We start from the raw sequence: 21,012 nt of genomic DNA, 5'->3' as shown, positions 1-21,012 counted from the left end.
ACGGGACCAGGGAAGGTGGCCCAGAGAGGGGGCATGAACAAGATGGGCTTTGAAACATATTAGGAGTTTGATGGGTACAGCTGGGAAGGAGCGGCATCCCAGGGAGACAGAAGTGTGTGAGCAAAGGACAGGGCTGGGCATGGGAGGCGGCATGGACAGGTGGTCGTGTGGGGTTTGGGATCAGGGAAAGAGAAGAGAAAAGGCAGACTGTGGTTTATGTTGGCCACAGACAAGTGCCCTTCAGAGAACCTGCTGCCCGGAGTGACAGCCTTCAGCTTCAGAATCTGCCTTAACATTCAAGTCAAGGCCACACTGCCTCCTGGGAAGCTCCCAGCTAATGGCAGACTATGACAGGGGTGCTAGGGCCATTTCTGCCCAAAGTGGGACTCCTCTGATGGGCAATCTTTGCGGTGGAACTCTTGTTGAACTGGTTGAGATGGTCTTGAAGTTGCATCACAGTTGGGGGATCTTCCTACTCAATCCTCCTCCCTTCCGCCTCTCTCTTCCCAGAAGTTAGACCTTGATTGTAGCCTAAGACTCTCCTCTCCCTGCCTGCTCCCAGTCCCTTCCCTTCCCCTTTCAGAGGCAATACCCGCCCCCACATTCCAGTCTCCTGCATTTCCAAGTCCATCTCAGCATCTGCCTCTCAGAGGCCCCAAAATGACTGAGAAGGATCCCGGATGAATGCTCAGTGTCTGAACTTGAGCTTGTTGGCAGTGAGGAGCCATTAAACAGGGGGAGCTGTGATCAGATCTGAATCCGTAAAAGTAATTAAGCAGCAGAGTGAGGAATGAACCAGTGGGGAGGTAATGGGCTGGTGAAAAACCACTTAAAAGGTACACTGCATTTATTGGTACAAGGTTTTGATGAGAGGCAACTGGCAGCATTTATAATTTACTATGTATGTACTCTTGAACTCAACAACTGCCATTTGAGAAATCTTATAGAAACACTAACACAAATATGTAAGAGAATAAGGATGAGAATGTTTGTGGTAGCCTCGTATGTATTGGCATGGCATTGGAAAACCCATGTTCTTCCATAGGAGAAAAATGAAATAATGGCACATCCAAGCAGTAGAATATTATGCAGCCTTTGAAAAGAATGTATTGGGTCTCTGTACTATGTTAGAAGGAGGCACACAATTTATTTCTGTTTGTAAAAAGCCAGTTGCAGGACAAATTATATTGCGTGATCCAATTCTCATGTACAACATTATGCATATCTTTTGCATCTGTTTGTTTAAAAGTTGGGAAGAAGATACATCAGCTGTTGCTACAGGTCACTCCTTAGGCTGGTAGGACTACCACTTTTTTATGTGTGTTTACAAAGTAGTAGTAGTAGATTCTGGCTTTATTTTTATTTTGCATGGTGTTTTTCTATATTGTCTAACTTTTGAGATGACAAGCATGGTTCATTTCTCTTATCAGAAAACAAAATTTTAATTTAAAAAGCTCCATTTCTACTTGAGGAAAAACAAAATCTAAAATTCTTCATATTGCCTTCCCAGAAGAAAAGAATAACAAAAGCTCCTGGGGGAGCTGGGACGTCCATCAGTGGCCCAGTCTAGGTAAACAGGAATTAGAACTGAGCTAGAATAGAGCTGAACACAGGGTGGTAAAGAGAAGTTCCAGAAGCCCAGAGTACTGTCCTGGGTAACAGGTAGGTAGCAGGAGGGGGTATGTGTGCTGAGGTTCAGGCCAGGACAAGTGGTGTAAATGAGAAGTGATGCTGGATCCTTTCCTGAAGCCCAGGAGAGTAATCAGGGCTAGAAACTCATGACCTACAAAAGATTCAAAACTCACCAGTGGCACTCCCCAATGAACTAGAATGCTAAATATAAACAGTGAAATCATTAAAAAAAAAAAAAAAAAAAAAAAAAACCTTAGAAAAAAATTGGTGAATATTTATCTGATCTGAAGAGATAAGGGCTTTAAACACAAGAGCAACTTGCATTTTAAGTTTGTAAAAAATTTTTTAAATTTATTTTTATCATTTTTCCATTATAGTTGTCCCATTTTTTCCCCCCATTGCTCCCCCCCACCTGGCCCACAGTCAATCCCCACCCTGTTGTCCATGTCCATGGGTTATTTATACTAGTTCCTTTACTAGCCCCTTCCCCTACTTACCCCTCTTCTTCCCACCCCCAATAACTGTTATTCTGTTCCTTGTTCAATTTTGTTCATTTGTTTGTGTTGTTCATTAGTCTCCTGTGTCAGGTGATATCATATGGTATTTGTCTTTCATTGCCTGGCTTATTTCGCTAAGCATAATTCTCTCTAGTTCCATCCATGTTGTCGCAAATGGCAGGACTTCTTTCTTTCTGCTGCATAGTACTTCATTATGTAAATGTACCACAGGTTTTTAATCCACTCATCTACAGATGGGCACTTAGGCTGTTTCCAGCACTTGGCTATTGTAAACAGTGCTGCTATGAATAAGTCTATAAAATTTTAATATTAAAAATAAATATTTATCTTTCAAAAACAGAGCATATAAACAAAATCAAAAGGCAAGCAAAAACAGGGAGAATATTCACAACACTTACAGTGAGGAAATAACCTTTATATGTAAAAAAAACTTAGATTAGTAGTTTAAGAAGACTCCAGAAAAAAGAAAAACTACAACATTTATTTTGTATTGGTTAAAATTTGGTTCGGTTACATAAAACAGAAAACAAAAGGGCTTACACAAGGTGGAAGTTGACTTCCAGTTAAGATGGAGGCGTAGGTAAACATGCTTCACCTCCTCGCACAACCATAGAAAGAATTAAAACCAGATATCAAAATAAATTACAACCAGAACCATCAGAAAATTGAGCTGTATGGAAGTCAGACAACCAAGGATTGACAGAAGGCACATTCATCCAGATTTAGGAGGGGTGGAGTCGTGGAGACAGGCAGAGAGGCGCAGAGATGTGGTGTGGTGTGGAGAGGTGGCGGTGGTGGAATGGACGATCTCACGTTCACATGTGTGAATAAAAACTGTGAGGGATACCTTGAGAGTGAATGATCCCAGTGCCAGGCCATTCTGCATAGCCCAGGGTTCCAGTGCTAGGAAGATAAATCCCCATAACTTTTGACTATAAAAACCAGTGGCGGTTAGGGTAGTGGAAGAAACTGCCAGATTTTCCGGACACTGCTTAAAGCACCTGCATGGACTTAGACTGTATGCAAACCCACCCATTCTGGGATTCAACACCATGGCAACAGCTGGAAGAGTGCCAGTCACATAGGAAAAGTGGGTGAAGTGACTGGAAATGAGGTTAGTGCCGGGCAAACCTCCAGAAGCCAGGTAGCAGTATTGTCCCCTCTCTATACAGAGCCACAAAGTAGTGAAGAAGGCTGCACCATGCTGGCAATTACCTAAAGCTCCATCCCACACAGTTTACAGGTGTCTTTTCTACAATAGGCCATGCTACTAAGACAGGGAATCAAAACAGCTCTACCTAATACACAGAAACAAAACAGGAAGGATGCCAAATTGAGGAGACAAAGAAATATGGCCAAAATGAAAGAAAAGACCAAAACTACAGAAAAAGAGCTAAATGAAATGGAGATAACAAACCTATCAGATGCAGAGTTCAAAACACTGGTGATCAGGATGCTCAAAAAGCTCATTGAGTTTGGCAACAGCATAAAGAAAGAAATGAAGGCTACACTAAGTAAAATAAAGAAAAATCTACAGGGAACCATCAGTGGAGGGGAGGAAGTCAGGATTCAAACCAACGATTTGGAACATAAGGAAGAAATAAACATTCAACCAGAACAGCAAGAAGAAAAAAGAATTAAAAAAACAAAACAAAAACAAGGATAAAGAAACAAACAAGAAAAAGGATAGTATAAGGACCCTCTGAGACATCTCCAAATGTACCAACATCTGAATTGCAGGGATGCCAGGAGAAGAAAAAGAGCAAGAAACTGAAAACCTATTTGAAAAAATAATGAAAGAGAACTTCCCTAATTTGGTAAAGGAGATAGACATACAAGTCCAGGAAACACAGAGAGTTCCAAGCAAATTGGACCCAAAAGAGGACCACACCATGACACGCCATAGTTAAAATTCCAAAGATTAAAGATAAAGAGAGAATCTTAAAAGCAGCAAGAGAAAAGCAGAGTTACCTACAAAGGAGTTCCCATAAGACTATCAGCTGATTTCTCAAAAGAAACTTTGCAGGCTAGAAGGGGCTGGCAAGAAGTATTCAATGTGATGAAAAGCAAGGACCTACAACCAAGACTACGCTATCCAGCAAAGCTATCATTTAGAATGAAAGGACAGATAAAGTTCTTCCCAGACAAGGTAAAACTAAAGGAGTTCATCATCACCAAGCCATTATTACATGAAATGTTAAAGGGATTTATTTAAGAAAAAGAAGAAGATCAAAACTGTGAACATTAAAATGGCAACAAATCAAAACTACTAACAACTGAATCTAAAAAAACAAACTAAGCAAACAACTAGAACAGGAACAGAATCATAGATATGGAGATCATACGGAGGATTATCAGCGTGGAGAGGAAAGGGAGAGAATGGGGGAAAGGTGCAGGGATCAAGAAGCATAATTAGTAGGTACAAAACAGACAGGAGGATGTTAAGAATAGTATAGGAAATGGAGAAGCCAAAGAATTTATATGCAGGACCCATGGACAAGAACTAAGTGGGGGGACTGCTGGAGGGACATGGGTACTGGGTGAAAGGGGGCAAAGGGAGAAAAATTGGGACAGTGTAATAGCATAATCAATAAAATATATTAAAAAAAACAGGATGGAAGTTTCTCAAATCAAGAAAAAAAAAGTCCAGAGGTTGTCAGTCCACGGCTGGTATGGTGGCTCCAAGAGTCATTAGGGAACTTAGGCTTCTTTCAGCTCATTCTGCCCCACCCCTGGGGTGCAGCTCTCATGGTCCATATTGATTGCTAGAGCTCTAGTCAATGTGCCTTAATTTAAGGATATGGGATGGAGAAAGGGAGGGTGAGTAGAAGGGCATGTCCCTCTGGTTTTAAGGAGTCTTCTTTAAGGCCCACACAATACTTTTACTTATATCTCACAGCCAGAACTCAGTTACATGGCCATACCTAGCTGCAAGGCAGCCTGGGAAACACGGTCATTGAGTTGGGCAGTAAAGGGCTCAGCTAAAAATTGGGTCTGTTACTAAGGAAGACGAGGGGGATGGATATTCGAAAACAACTAGTAGTTTCTAATATACATGTAAACAGAATTATCAAGATAAATATAAATATAAAAGATTTTTAAAAAGGGTCAACCTTACCAATAATCAAATAAATGTAAAGCAGCCCTCTTAAGGTCTCCTTCAGCTAAGATCTTGAAGGGCTGGCCAGACATGCCATCAAGAGGGCAATCAAACACTTACTGTCTTAGTAAAAGTTCTGGGGTAAAGGCCCTTCTGCCTGTTGAGTAGCTCCTGGACCTTTTCCCCAGAGTCTCCCTCCAACCCCAAGTGACATCAGATTCTGTAAATGCTAGGAAGTGGAGAAAATTCTGCACCCGGGATTCTCTAGCTGAACTATGGCTACAATTAAATTTTAGGTGTTTTTGAAAGTTCCTTAAAAAGTAATATCCTCATGCAAACTGAATCAGCAGTTTCAGAACTAAAAAGAATCTCTTCCTTGTGCTTGGGGTATCACAAACTAAGCATGAAAATGGGCATTAAAATAAAGGCCAGTATTGGGGAAAATTGGGCAACCACAAATCAACCTTTTTTTGGCAAATTCAGAACTTTACCCCAGGCTCTAGAGGACTATAATGTCAATGCCATCGTCCCTCAGAAAATACAGAAGGCATGGCCAGTGTGGGCCCTGAAGGCTTTGTAAGTTCTTAGGCCCATTAAAAAAAATTTTTTTTTCTTTTAATTCTTCAATTACAGTTTACATTCAATATTATTTTGTATTACTTTCAGGTGTATAGCATAGTGGTTAGACAATTATATACTTAAGAAAATATACGATTTGTTGATTTTTCAAGTACCCCTCTGGCATCATACACAGTTATTACAATATTATTGGCTATATTTCCTATGCTGTATTTTACATCCCCATGACTATTTTGTAATCACCAATTTGTACTTCTTAATACCTTTACTTTTTTCACCCAGTCTCCCAAACCTTCTCCCCTCTGGCAGTCATCAGTCTATGAATCTATTTCAATTTTGTTTGTTTATTTATTCTGTCCTTTAGATTCCACATATAAGTGAGATCATATAGTTATTGCCTTTCTCTGACCAGCTCATTTCACCTAGCATAATACCCTTTAAGTTCATCCATGCTGTCACAAAAGGTAAGAGTTCCTTCTTTTTTTATGGCTTAGGCCTTTCTTTAATAGTTGCTATACCTTTTCTCCATCTCATACTGTTACCAATCACTTCTCACTATTTACCTGAAAGCCTGATTTCAGCCCCCATTTTTAATTTTTGCTATTTTTAAATGGCTGTGGATTCGGGAACAAAATATAGGAGTGAGTGGATATTTTGTGGAGTCTGGGGGAAAGGGTTTTGAGTGTGTGGGAAGCAATGTGATATAATGACTTGACATACACCTGGATTTGAGTCCTAGTTCTACCATTCACTAGCTGTGTGCTCTTGGACAAGTTATGGAACTTCTCTGAGCCTCAGGTTCCTTGTCTTACAATGGGGATACCACAGAGCTCACCTCAGACGGTTTATCATACTATCAGGGTCTTGTAGGAAACAGATGGCACATTCAGACTGGAAGTGTTTAAGAAAAACAATATGGCAGCATGAAGAACTTGAGAGCTAGCCCCAGAGGGGAGCTGTTACTACCTCCACCTGAAGGTGTGAAGGATGGAAAGAGGCAAGGGAACCCAGAGATGGCAGCTATAGGAACGGGCATCTGGCAGGATCTGTGGGCTTCAGTGGAGGATGCACTTGGCCTGCAGTGACCCAAAGGGGACCCAGGGACATAAATTCCTGTGTCCATTGATCTCTTGACAGCACTCCCATTGGCCACACCTTGCCAGCAGCCAGAGGCCAGGGAGATGGTACTGCTGTGCACTATGCGCCAGCCTTCTGAGGCACAGAGCAGGTGGCAAGGGTGGACAGCAGACTTGGAGGGGCAAACAGAAGAGCTCTGGGGAAGATTAAACAAATAGATGATATGATGATTTCAGCACAGTACCTTGAACATAGTAAAACAAGTCCACAGGTTCTCAATAAATGTTAATTAATTCTGGACTTTGGTCTTCTCTCTCCCTTGTTCTGGCTGCCTTTTTGACTTACTGCTTACTTCCTAGTTTTCAAGAGACCACAAATGGTTGAGGTGACTTCCAAGTAATGAGTGTGTAAAAAAAACAACAACCAGGGACTCTGGGGCTGAGGATGAGAGAGGGAAACAAAAGAAGGGGAGAAGGTAAGAGGAAAGAGTGAGAGAAAGCCGGACTTTATGATCAAACTATGCATTCCCCTTAAGATAAATAGTGACTTTGCAATTTACAGCCTCATGAGACTTGCAAAGTAGATCTTCCTGCCCTAGATGCAAAACCTTATTGTTACTTCTAGATTAACAGGTTTTATCTCGGCGCCCCTTCCCTCCAAAACCAAGTAGTCAAATGTGTTCACATGGATGTTCCAATCCTTCCATGTTCCCATCTGGGTGCCTGGGTCAGGTGAGTGTGCTATTCTGATTTGGGAAATGGCTGGGTGGCACGAGTTGGTCCTCTCCTGGGGTGGCTCCCGGTGGGAAGGGAGGCCCTGAGAGAGTGGTCTGAGCTCATGACCCTCAGTGTCCTCTCATCAAGTCTTTGCCTGCTGCTGACTTGGCCCCTTAGGAATCACGTTATTCCACAAGTTAACGCCACAAGTTATTCTCAGTATCTGGTATAGGCTGCAGAGCAAAGCTTCGTCAGCTACCTGTTCCACCTCCAGCATTCTTCTCACGTTCGTGGACCCTCCCTCTGGGCCTCTGCACGGCTGCTTGCTCTGCCTGGAACACACACTGTTTCCTCTTTGTCTGGCTAACCTCACCTCATCCTCCAAGACCTTTCAGGGATCATCTCCTTGAAAGAGCCTCACTGGACCCTGTCTCCTCCCCTCTGGTGCTCCCATTACTCTCTTTGAGCCTCTTACCCACAGTACTTAACCACACTGTCTTGGCGTCCTGGCCCAGGTCTCTCAACAGATCGAACATCTCTTGAGAGACCTTGACAAATTCATCTTGGTTCCAGCCCCGTCCAGCAGAGTCGCTGGCACTCAGTGAAGATTTACTGAATGAATGTTTGGGGCATAATTCAAGAAAACGAGTGTCACAAATCCAAAAGCATCTAGTTAGCCACGCTATATGTTCTAGAACATTCTTCTTTATCTCCTGTCACCCTGGATCTCCTGCCCCAAAAGCCATCAGGACAGGTAACCTTATGACCATTCACTTGTTCTTTTCTCAGTCTTCTTTTTCAAATATCCTTTTCCATGCCACCTCCTTGGAGGCTGTCCCTGACCACTGAATCCAAAGGAGTTACTCAGTCACTTGCGTACATATCAGTGTGTTTTAATGTGCTGTATAGCACATATTTCTGGCCTTAACATTTGATTCATGTATTTGTTTAATTGTTTTCTGTTAGCTCTATTTGAACAGGGGCCTTGTCTGTTCATGGTCGTATGGCAGGCATCTAGTATAGTGTGTGCCACACAGCAAGGTGTTCATTAAATATCTGTTAGATGAATGCATGCTACTGTTGCTGCATTCTGATTCAGCTGGATGTATGTCTTCTGTCTTTGCTGTTGGATTAAGTGCTCCAGAGGCACTCAAAAGGACTTCCCTCATGGCATTGGAGGGTGGGAGGGGAGCTCAGTTCCCTTCTAGGCCAAAGTCGGTTATGCTGTCTGCCTACAGCTTCCTTGTGGCCAGATGCTGAGGACTCTCAGCTCATGTGTCTGCAGCCCCCAGATGCTGGAAGTGCTCCTCCAGCTTTCTGTGACAGCAGCTCCAGCTGCCTGTGGCCCAGCCTGAAAGAGGAATATGCCCAAGGCTCCTAGCTGGCCTGGCACCCAGCAGGAAACAGGCGAAGTGGTTAGCACTGCAGACAGAAGACTGCCACTGTGAGCACACCACGCAGCTGCCTGGCAGGGTGCTGAAAGTGGCCCTGCCTCCTGGGGCGGGGCAGTGTGGCTCCCTGCTCTGCTGTGGAGCAGGGCTAGGATTGAGAAGTTGTGGCCTGGCCCCTGCCCCTCCCGCTCCTGCAGAAATTGTTCTGCCAGCTCAGCAGAGGGCCAGGCAAGGAGTCTCACACCTGCCCCTGGCTCTTCCTTAAAGCCCTCTAGTTTCCTGGAAATCGTAAAGTATGGGAGACAGCCTTTATCACACCCTGAACAGTGCACTCAATGTTAACGCCAGAGGATGAACCCCATGATCAATGACCAACCAGAGGCACTGGCCTCCAGGTTACTTACTCCCAGTGACTGATATTTGCACCTTGTAATTGAGGTCAAATTTGCTTCCTTTAAGTCACATGATTTGCCTCAGGCAGGAAGGTGGTGGGGCCACTGGTTGCAAAGAGACCAGGAGGTGATCACAGAACCGCTGCAAACTAGCTTTGGTGGCAGAAGCTGTGTTTCCCAGGCAGCCAGGCCTGTGAGCGCATTGCTGAGCTGAGCTGGCAGCTGGTAAAGGACCCACATAGGGCCTGAACCCCAACATTTTACTCAGAGCAAGCTTAGGACACCTTCTTCCCTCCAAGACACCTGCTGCTTGGAGCTACCTTGAATCCCTTCCAGAGTAGGATGGGACCTAAATTAACTAATTAACAAACTAATTAAGCATAGGAGTATGCCACCCAGAAGATTCTGGTAACTTAAGGGTCTCCAAATCACAGTATAGGCCCCGCCCTACCCAGACACCTAATCTTGCTCCAGGCTTTACTTAACCTCAGGTATTTATCTTCTGGTTGTCATGGAAGCTGCACAGATACACAGTAACATGGCCAACCTGCTTCTCGCACCTCCCCTCCCCCGCACCAGCCTGGGATCCTTCTGAGAGAGGCAGAGCTCCCTGGTGGCCACTGGCGGCCCTGCCCTCGGGGCTGGAGGCAGCCCTGTGCCACCTCACACCTGAGGTCCCTTTCACATGGTCTCTCAAGGCACACAGTAGGTGCTCAATAAATGCCTGCTGATTGAAGGTACCCCAAGGCAACGAGGACCCTAGAGAACCCCTCGGTGGCTACAGTGACTAGAGCAGATCTACTCCTACCTGTCACCCAAGTCATCCCAGGGACTGCAGGCCAGGCCTAACATGGCCACTTAGCCCCTCCAGTGACTCAGTTGACCCACAGACCACTTCCTCTGCTTCCAGGCAACTCGCCTGGACAGCAGGTGGGGATGACATCTGGCTACACTCGCACTGGGTGCCACACACCATGGTAAGAGCCGCTGAACTCCGCGGGATGTCACCCTCACTGTCCTCGTGCTCACCCCGGGACTCACCCAGCACATGCTCAAACTGCATCCCTAACTACTCTCGAGGATGGATGCTGGCTTCACGGGGACGCTGCAAGAATACCAAAGAAGAAGCCACTGTCCTGCAGACCCTGAAATGACTATTGAAGGAGGGCCCACAGTGTCCTCAGGGAAGTGGGCCACAGCTCAGTCCAGAAGGGGGCTGGGGGGAGCAGACTGCCTGCCAGGCCATGTGTGGACCATGCCCTGCTCAGGGAGGCAGCACAGGGGCTGGGGGCTGGCTCTGGAGCTGGGCCTGCAAAGTCCAGGTTGGCTGCATGAAGGCCATGTAGCCTTCAGCATCATTTAACCTCAGTCTCTTCATGTGGTTGTTATATGAGTTAAAGACGATAGTACATGTAAAATTTTAGTACAGTAAACCCTCCTACATGCTAGCTACAAAACAAGTTTTTCCTTCAAAAACACTGAGAATAGGAAAGAAGCCGGGAAGTAAGCGGCATGTCATCACACAACGGCAGAAGCTTCAGCATCCACCCCGAGTAACAGAAATGACTTCAAATGACAATGTGGCAAAGAGGTCTTGAGCTCTTTGGCTCAGTCGTATTAGGCTCCTGTGTCATGGCAGATGCATGCAAAAGCTGTTTCCCCGCACACTGGTGGAGCCCATTGATATGCTTAATAATAATGAAAAGGATGATAAAAAAAATAGCTGCCACCGGCCAGGCACATGCTAAGCAGTTCACACAAGTTATTTTATTTAGTTTGTACTGCAAATCTGTGAGATAGGTATTTTTGTTCCCCTTTTACAGATGTAGAAACTGAGAGTTGAAGAGGTTGAATAATTTCTCAGGCACACCCCCACCTGCACCCCCACACACAAAGAGGCAGAGCTGGGATTCAAATCTCAGCCTGACTGTGGACATCTCCACTGGGCCATGCTGCCTGCAGCAAGAGTCTAAGTGCCGTCCATTTCCTGGGGAAACCCACTGGGGGGTCCTTAAGTCTAATTTGCCAGGAGCATGGGCACCACTGTGAATCTAAGACCGGGGGAACAATCCAGGTGACTGGGGCAGCTGAAAAGGGCATCATCTGTTCTCCCTGCCCCCTAGGGCCAAAGTCAGGCCTCTTTTTCCAAAGGGCCTTTGGGAGATGCATCCCCCACCCAGTTCCTGGGCCTCAGCCACAGAGTCTAGCCACAAGAGTGAGGGCCCAGCTTTGAGCAGGAAGAGTTCTAGAGGGCCCCCCTGCCACCTGCAGGCTTGTCCCGGCTCCCTCCCCACACCAAGTATGTTCTTTGTGATGCCCCGAGGTGGGGGTCCAAGGGGAGGATGGGGGCCCTGCAGGATCTGACCAGCAGGGAGCAAAGGTGGGGAGTACTGGAAGTGTACCACCTCCACCCCTGCCCTCTGCTCCACAGACGCCCCACCCAGGGGAGCTCCGAATGCCTAGGGTTAAGGGTCCTGTGTGCTGAGGGAGCCCTGTCCGCCAAACCCCTACAAGACCCAAAACCAGCTGCCCAAGGGTTTAACTCAGCTAGAACTGCCCTCATATATTAATATTGTTTCCTGGAGACCAGAGTGAATTCCATGGAGAGAACACTGGCCTAGGACCCTGTGAGGTGAGGCTTCTATTTCTGGCTTTTCCTCTAACTCTCTATATGACCTTAAGCAAGTCACTTAACCTCCTTGGTCTCAGCTTTGCTTCCTCTTAAACGGGAATAATTACACATAATCATCATTGCAGCTGACATTCACTGAGGTTTTCTTCTGAGCCAGGCCCTGTTCTGGGAGCACCAGCAGTTTTCCTCAGAGTACCCTTTGAGGTGAGGACTTTCATTCCCCATTTTTAGGAAAGTCAGGGGAACATGTCCCCCGTCACACGGTTAGGAAAGGTGACCGGCTTTGGTTTTTCCAAGCTCTTAACCACTGTGGCATACAGAGTTACTTTATAAAGATCTAGGACAGATGTAAAAGTGTTTTGAAAGAAAAAAAAGGGGGGGGGTTGCAATAATACAAATATAAACTACAACCCCTGGACATGACTTATGAAATATTCCTAATCCCTTTAAGCACATCCTGTGGAAACTGCCCATAGAATCAGAGACCTCCAAGAGGAGAAAGACCCACAATAAGTTATATTTTTTATCTCCCCCTCCTTCTGGGCAGGAATGCCATGACTACCCAAATTCTACAGGTGAGACCAGAAAGGTCAAGTTTAGACTCTCAGCTGGCAGGTAAGGAGGAAGACAGAAGTGGGGCTCCTGCGGGCGAGGACAATGATGATAAAAGGCCCATTTGTGTCAAAGTGGAGCCCCTCCAACCAAAATGTAGACATTTTAGCATAATATCCAAGTATATCTTTTCTAACCCTAAACACAAATTTTATTTCACTACCAAGCTGGTCAACATTCAGTTCTGAATGTAGTTGGACCTCCTCCTCTCACTGCAAAGCTCTGTGTAGCAGAGCGCTGGTGGTGGCAGGCAGCAGAACTAATGGTAACTACTGATAATATAGCTAGAAAAGAGGCTATGTGTATAAAAGGATATAGGTTAGATCCACAGGCTCCCTGGGAGGGCTGCAGATTTAGAGGCCAAGCAGTCAGGAACACGCCTCAAACACATCTTATTGCTGGGCCAGAACACTGTCTTATCTTCCTCAGGTGGCCTGCAAAGCTGGTAGCCAGTCCCTCCTCCCTCTGTGGCCTCTGCTGCTCCCACTCTGCTCGCTGGCTCCCCATCACTGATTTCCTTGTTGTTCCCCAAACAACCCCATCTCAGGGCTATGAACTTGCTGTTCCCTCTGCCTGGAACACAGACATGCACATGGCTTGCTCCCTGGTTCCTGGTCAAACACCCCCTCCTTAGAGAAGTCTTCCTGGACTGCCCTGTCACTCTGTGCCCTCTCCCTGCTTCACTCTTCCTCAGAGCACCCATTACTCCCTGGCACTGTGTTAAGTGCTGTCTGTCTCCCACATGAGATCGAAAGCTCCATGAGGGCAGGGGCATGGGTTCTGTTTGTTGCTGTCAGCCTGCAGCCCAGAGTGGTGACTGGTTTCTTTTTGGAACTTAGCTATTTGCTGATACTCTGTGAAGGAACGAAGAAAGGAATAAATGGGAAACTTCAGCACAAACTAAGTGCACACATCCCCCTGCCTGTGCTAGAAGAGCAGGGTGATAACAAGAGTCAGCTTGCGTTGCGGCTGCAGCTGCGCTGTCACCCTGCCCGGATCGTGATCAGCCCTGCGGCTTCCACTTCGGAGGGAAGACTTGTTTCGGGGACCTGTAGCTCCAAAACTCCCTGAAACATCTGCAGCTCTTGGGACTTGTCTGGACTGTTGCTGTGCAGACCATGGAGACCTGGCTGGGTTCCTGCCCCTACTTTCCCTGGGTCTCAGAAAGCCTGGCAAGTGACTAACCCAAAGTCTTCCTTCTCTCCCTATCTGGTTCAGCCCAGGGAGTGATGCTGACAAACACATGCAGTTAAGTCTAGACTCTCAGGGTCACACAAGGTCAGAGCTGGATGAAGCCTTGGCAATCCCAAGACCGACCTGTGCTCCGCAGATAACATAGGCGAGGGTGTGTACAGACCCAGGGTCTGGTACATCCACCCTCCACCAGCCACATGACCTTGGAGAACTACTTGAAAAGACAAAATAAAAGCACTGCTTTTCTCAGGTGTAAAATGGAAATAAAAGTCCCTACTTTAACAGGAAGCTTACTGTCTTCTTGACAATATTTAAGTCAATATTTTTTGGCTTGACAATCAAAACCCACCACCACCAAAACTGGGTCAACTCAACCTATGTGACGCCTCTGGATCCCTTCTGACATTCCTGCTCCTTCTCGCCTGTGTGCCAGGAACCACCAGCACCTTCTTTTCTCCCATCTGGGTTTCCTAAAGCCCCAGGAGCCGGCCTCACAAAGTCTTCCCTGACTCAGGCTTGATTGGGCACTCAAAACGTGCACCCAGCGGTGTATATGTTGCATGTTAACAGGAAGGAACTCAGTTTTTTAAATTTGGGTTTCTTTTAAAAATTTTATTCTTTAATGACAGTTTACATTCATCATTATTTTCTATTAGTTTCAGGTGTACAACATAGTGTGTAGACAATCATATACTTTGCAAAGTGTTCCCTCATATTTCCAGTACCCAACTAGAAACTAAGTTTTGACACTGCAACCAGATCATGGGATCCCTGAAGGCAACTGTCTCTTCTCTTAGGAGGTTTTCCCCTACCAGTCACTAAATAATAGACAAGAATCCCTGCTCACTGACTCACTTGAAGTTAATATGCCCCCAGATATTCCCTCTCTCTCCCAAAGGAAGGAAATGAAAGATATAGAAATAAATTAAATTGGAGACAAATTCAAATCATTCCTATTTCTGCATGCTTGCCCTGCGTGAGGAAAAAAAAATCATCTCTATCTCCAACCCAGACTTGAAGAGTAGAGAGCAACCCTAAAAACAATGCACAAAATAAATCACAAGGACCAGCCTCACTTCAAGATTTCAGGAAGGAACACACAGTTAAACTGAAAACTCTTAACTGGTGTTGAAGAAACAAACACGGCAAACAGCCCGGAAATGTTTTTAGGAGTGTCTGTCAAAGTCCCTCAGGGGTGGCTTCGTCCTTCTGACACCTGCTTTACTAAAGACCAACAGGCCAACACCAGCTCCTTGTGAGTCAGAAGCAGAGTGAAACCAGACACAGAGGGACTCAGCTGGGACGCACATTGCCCAGACAGCAGGCAATAGCCACAGTATTACTGGCCAGTGCTCTGTGGCCACCAGGGTGGGTTGTAGGGAAACTGAACCAACAGCAGATGGGTGCCCCATATCACCCAGACTCTCCCCCTGCCTGGTTCCTCCTCCATGCCTCCATTTCCCCTCCTACCTGCTAAATAAATACAGCTGGAAAAACGTCCTTGCACAACCTTCCACTCAAAGCAATTCCACATTACTTCAAATGAGACCTCAGGACCAACACATTGTTCTTTCTTATGCTTTTTCAAACAAGACTTTAAAAGACAAAACTGAGAAAACTCAATTGATACGAAGAATTGGATATATCTTTTGATTGAAACTTCATATTAGATAGTTAATCTCTTTGCATGCAATTCTGCATCTGCACAAAGAAATTGTCCCTTTAAATTTCAAACAACTGGAAGAAAGAGCACAAGTTCCCTGCAAAGAACACCTCATAGCTCCCGCTGACCACATATTTGTTGAATTCAAGGGAACTGTTCTGGGTGGGTACTGCCTCCCTGGATGACAAAGGGGATGGCCTGCGGTGCAGACTAAAGGGACACCACAATCATGGTGCAGAGGATGACCCCTCGCCCCTCATCCCCTCTGTAACATTCTAGTAATATTTCTGGTACCACTGTGATTGTTGTTTTTGTAAACAAACTGAAAATCAGCAAATGACCTCAAAATCCAGCATGTGTGATTTACATCAACCCCTATATTTAAAAAACAAACAAACGTGGAACAAATAAACAGAAAACTCCGGTCAAGCTCTAAACTCACTCACTGCTGGTGGCTGGCATTCACTCCTGTGTCTAGGAGAAGGGAGTCCATTTTCCTATTGCCCTGCCGTCCAGCCTCAGGTCTGCCTGCTGTGCAGAGAAGTCCGGGGCGTGCTGCCACCTGCAGGCATAACGAGGAAAAGCACACGCTGTGGCTCCTATCGCCCAAGTCAAGCCCCCGCCTGGGGCTCCCTGGAGCAGCTGGAAGACCTGAGTCCCATCCTGGTGCAAGGGCCAGGAGCAGTCCCTCAGTTCTGTGTGTGGGATCCCACCACAGAGTGGCGACAGACAGAGTAAAAATTCTAAACTATCAAGAGTTCACATATTTCGTAATCACAGGAGCAAACTCTTACATGGGGCTCCCCATGTGCCAGACGCTGCTCTAAATGGGTTGCATTTATTACCTCCCTTTATCCTCACAAAAACAGGTGAATATTTTAGAAGATCTCTGCCAATTTGCCTGGTTACTGAGTTAGGTTGGATCATGAAAATGAAGAACCCGATTTCAAAGAGGGGTCAGATATGAAAACTGTGAGATACTGAGCACTTGCAGGTCATCCACTCCCTAGATTTTTGTCAAGTGCCTGTCAGGGACCAAACACTGCTCTAGGACCTGGGAATAGAGGCATGAACCCAAAGACAAAGTCCTGCCTTTCGTGGAGCTTCCCTTTTGGTGGAGGGAGGCAACACTGGAAGAGGTGACAGATGGTGTGCAGGATAAAAGGGATAGGCAGAGATGACAAAGATATTAGTAATCATTCGATTATTCATCCATTCCCAGGTTTCCCAAGCACTCACTAACCACCTACCACAGCCAAGCCCTGTGCCGGGATGCAGTGATGGGCAGGAAACAGAGAGGCTCCCTGCTTGCATGGAGTACTTAACACACAGGAGAAGCACCTGTGAGTCACATGGTCCCCTAAATAAATGCCAAGCTGCTAACCTATGGTAAGTGTGACCACTGAATGGCACTGGTCCCTCTGAGAGCATCCCAGAGACGGCTGACCTTGTCTGAAGGCTTGGGAAGGCCTGCTATGGAATGTGGGAAGAAGCATCCTTGGCAGAAAGCATACCGTGTGCAAAAGCTGAGTTGTGAGCAGCGAGCCAGAAGTGGAGTGGGGACAGAGGAGGCAGAGGGAGGTAGAGAAGGGCTTAGGCAGCTCGTGCATGGTACCCCAGCCCAGACAGGTCCCCATCCTCTGAGAATGGCAGAACCACTCAAGGGGTCTGGCAGAGGAGTAATGTGGCTGGGTGTGTGTGCTTTTAAAAGATCACATTATGAGCTTGGCGGAATGTTGACTGAATCCCTGGAAGCTGTGAATATGTCCTCTTACAAAGGGACTTGGCAGATATGATTAAGATAAGAATCTTGAGTTGCGGGGATTATCCTGGAGCGTCCAGGAGAGCCCAATGCCATCTCAAGGGTCTTTATAAGAGTGTGGCAAAGGGCGATCTGATTACAGAGGAGGAGAGTCAGAGTGATGCCATGTGAGAAAGACTGGTGGGTTGGAAAGATGAGGAAGCAGCCATGAGCCAAGGAATGCAGGAAGCCTCTAGATGCTGGAAAGGCCTTCATTTGTTACAACAGCAATAGGAGACCAATGCACACTGGCTTCTGAGCAATAACACATTGGAGGGAAGGGGAAGGGGAGGGAGGGACCAGTTGGAGGTCACTGTGTTACCCAGGCAAGCAATGTGGAGTTTGAACCACAGTGGTGGCAGTCAGAGTGGAGAGGAGTGGAGGGACTCCAGGAAAGGAGGAGTCAGCCAGTCAGAGGTCTTGCTGCAATCTGGCAGATGTTATTGGAATGCAACATCAGGCTTCTTCCAGGCTCAGGACAACATGGCTGGGTCTTTCTGGGCAGAACCCAGCACCCTTTGTAAGAAGGAGGAAGCTGCACCCAGCTGGAAGGCCACTTCTGGACTCACTCAACAGGGACTTGCCAACTCCATTCCCACAAAGGAGCCAGGGAGTTCCAGGGACAAGCTCTAAGAAGTAACAGCCTGGGAATTTCTCCTGGGCAAAAGGTAGCAATTTTTTTCTGCCAAGCATTAGGCCTAACAGTGAACATTATTTTCTTCCAAACAAAGGGATTTCGTCATCCTGGAAATGAAGCATTCAAATTTAAATACACACATCTCCAATCCAGGTGACGCATAATCACAATTATATCCAACATGTCAACATTTCACGGTCAGTGGAATAATAAATGAAAGAAAGAACAAACGAGAAACTAGGAGACCCTCTCTCAGCATCTACTCCACTGCTGTTTAATAATCCAGGCCTACTGAAAAAATGGAATCTTAATTTGGTCCTGGCCTCATAGGGCTATTGAGAAGAAAAGGCAATAAAAATGACTCCAGAGAATTTTAGATATTTTCTCCCTATTTCACTGCAAAAGTATAAACATATAGCCACCAAGACCGAGTACTCTGGAGTCTACCAAGGAGGGACAAGGAAGGCTTGAGGGCACCATGCTCCCTACCCCCACACCAGGTGGCTTTGCATCAGGCCTCGGGGACTTAAGTGGATTCTAGGAGCAGGTAAAGACCCAGGAGTGTCTGCAGATGGCAAATACCAGGTAGTCCTGTCAAGGTCAGAACAGGTTAATTAAAAAGTAGATAAATGTGTATGTGTGTATTGTTTTTCTGGGGACAGGAGTGCCATGGGTTCATTATTGGAAAACACAAAAATCTCCTGAGTCCCAACCATCCAGAGATAACTTATTTGGAAATATTTCTTGCAATCTTTTTTCCAATAATTTTAGTGTGTGTGTGTTTGTGTGTGCATCTATACTTTTTTAAAAAAACAATATTAGGAGACTATGTATATTTTTCTTTTGCAACCAGTTTAGATTCATCTAGTGGCAGATCATTTTTCCATGTCATGAAATATACTTTTTAAATAGTTGGCAGTATTTCATCATGGAATGGTATCAAAATCACTTAACCAATTCTTTATTGCTGGGCAACTGAGTGGTTTCTAACCTGGTGACAGAAGAAGTCACAGTGGGAGGAACAGTCCCATATGTAAGACCACCTCCACTTAAAATGTGTGTCTGAAGCTCTGATCACTCCTTGGGGTCATGTTTGCACATTTCAGTAATCCATACATCACCATGACTAGTTTGCCATCATAGACCATCTGTACCATACTTAACATTTCTCTTTAAATCAACTCATTTTTTCCTTAACTAAATGTGTTTTTAGAGCAAACTTTATTTACTGTCACAAATGGAAATCCAGCATCATATGTCCTAAATAAAGGCAATTGCAAAGATAAATACAGTGGAAAACAAAACAGCACGGTAAAAATGCAGTTAGGATACTGCTATCCCTCTGGTCATTCTTTTAAAACAAAAGGGAGATTAGGAAGATTTAGAGAGGTATTAAAGACCTACTTAGCACCAAGATGAGATTTTTTTCTCCTTCCCTGGAACAGAAGATTGAGAGGGGGAATAACTTCTCCCTGTGGAGGGAAGGTTAGACAAGGCTGCAAGTGTGCTCAACCTAGGATTACTCTGCAGCACCTGAGATGACCTCACGGGAACATGTCTGAGGATGGACTACTAGAACACGAACTATTGGGACAAAAGGCATCCATCATTTTACTATGGGAGTGCCCATTTTACTTTCCTTTCAAACAGTAAGCATGATACACAAAAATGTTAAAGTGTCAAGCTTTTAAGTGTCACATATTCAGCAGCTGAATTTTCAAAGCTATCCTCATACTCCTTTTGCCAGTCTCTGGTCCTGCGGCTGGGCCAGTACATGAATCTGCAGCGAGTGGTAAGACCACACAAACTGATACTGCACTTTTTAACCAAGCTAAAGTAAGCGTGGTGCAACAAGATGAAGAGACTCTAGCACTTGCAAATATTGCAGAATGTTTTTGTGCCAACAAAGGTCAAATGAGGATCAGAGTAGCATGGATTCTAAAGTATGAGAAATAGGAGAGCTGGAGGAGCATTAGTTCTGAGACACAAATCAGTACAAACTATCAGTAAGTCAAGAAAAACTCTAAAAGAAACAATGTTGAAGCCTTCCTATCCTGGTATGATAGGCAACTGCACTGACAGATTATAGATTAATGCAATTGTTAAGAAAAGATTTTGAAAATAGAAAACTGCATTTTGAAGTACGAAGAGTTAGTAACAATGGGAAACTTCTAGATTATTTCAATAATTCTGGGTAGATACCCATGCGTGTATGTGCCCAAGGGAGAAAAGTTGGGGAGGAGAAGATAATTAAAAACACGCTAAAACATTTCTTATGTTTGGAAGGAGGTTAGAGATTCTGATTACTTTTTGGCATTTGTAGGGAAATAAAAGTTTATCTATGCTTAAGAACTTAATGAAGCCTTCCTAGTAAGATACAGAATTCAAAGTCACTAAATAAAAAGAAGGAAGGAAGACAAAGACACCTTTATGAATCCAGAAAAAGCCACAAGAAAAAAAGGAAGAAGTCGTGATAAATGTGGCAAAACAAGATGGCAGAAAGAAGGCCACATTTACCAGTGATCAAACTAAATATGAATGAATTATATTCCACTATTAAAAAAACTAAGACTTTGATCTAAATGCCCACAAATGGAAAGATGAATAAACAAATGATGACATTCCATTGCAGTGGATGTGTGTACACCATAGGAAGAGGTCCAGGCCTTACAGAGGTTAGAAAGTTGTAGAAAAATGTATAAACATAGAAAAGAATCCAGAAAAATACAAGTTGGTAACTGTGGTTGCCTATCAAGAGTGGAATTATAGGAAACAGGAGTGGACTTTCCTATCTAACTTTATACATGTCTACATTGTTTGAATCTATTACAAGCAGCACATAGCCAAAAAGGCAAGGTGAAATGAAATAATAAATATAAGAGAAGAATTACTGAAGTAGAAGACATAGAGGAGAACAAAATAAAAATGGTTAACAAAACCCAAGGTATTTCTTTGAAAAAAGATAAACCTCTAGGGACACTGGTCAAGAATAGCTGACAGAAAATGGAAGGAAAAAAAAAACAAAGACCACAGAAAAAAGAGGAAATTACAAATATAGCAGATAATGC

At 45.0% G+C, this 21,012-nt stretch overlaps 1 long non-coding RNA gene across 1 annotated transcript in view; it reads right to left on the bottom strand.

Moving 5' to 3' along the window:
• LOC150000543 (uncharacterized) overlaps positions 1-21,012 on the bottom strand; it is a 41,768-nt gene that overhangs the window by 12,269 nt on the left and 8,487 nt on the right. Inside the window, exon 2 of the long non-coding RNA XR_016513289.1 lies at positions 15,949-16,068. This is a non-coding gene — a long non-coding RNA (uncharacterized LOC150000543). The remainder of the gene's footprint in view (positions 1-15,948; positions 16,069-21,012) is intronic.

Source organism: Furipterus horrens, unplaced genomic scaffold, assembly GCF_987537825.1.
Source record: "Furipterus horrens unplaced genomic scaffold, mFurHor1.1.pri manual_scaffold_10, whole genome shotgun sequence".
In the NCBI taxonomy this organism is placed as follows: domain Eukaryota; kingdom Metazoa; phylum Chordata; class Mammalia; order Chiroptera; family Furipteridae; genus Furipterus; species Furipterus horrens.
The sequence above is the reverse complement of the archived record's forward strand: the minus strand, read 5'-3'. Positions and strand labels throughout refer to the sequence as shown.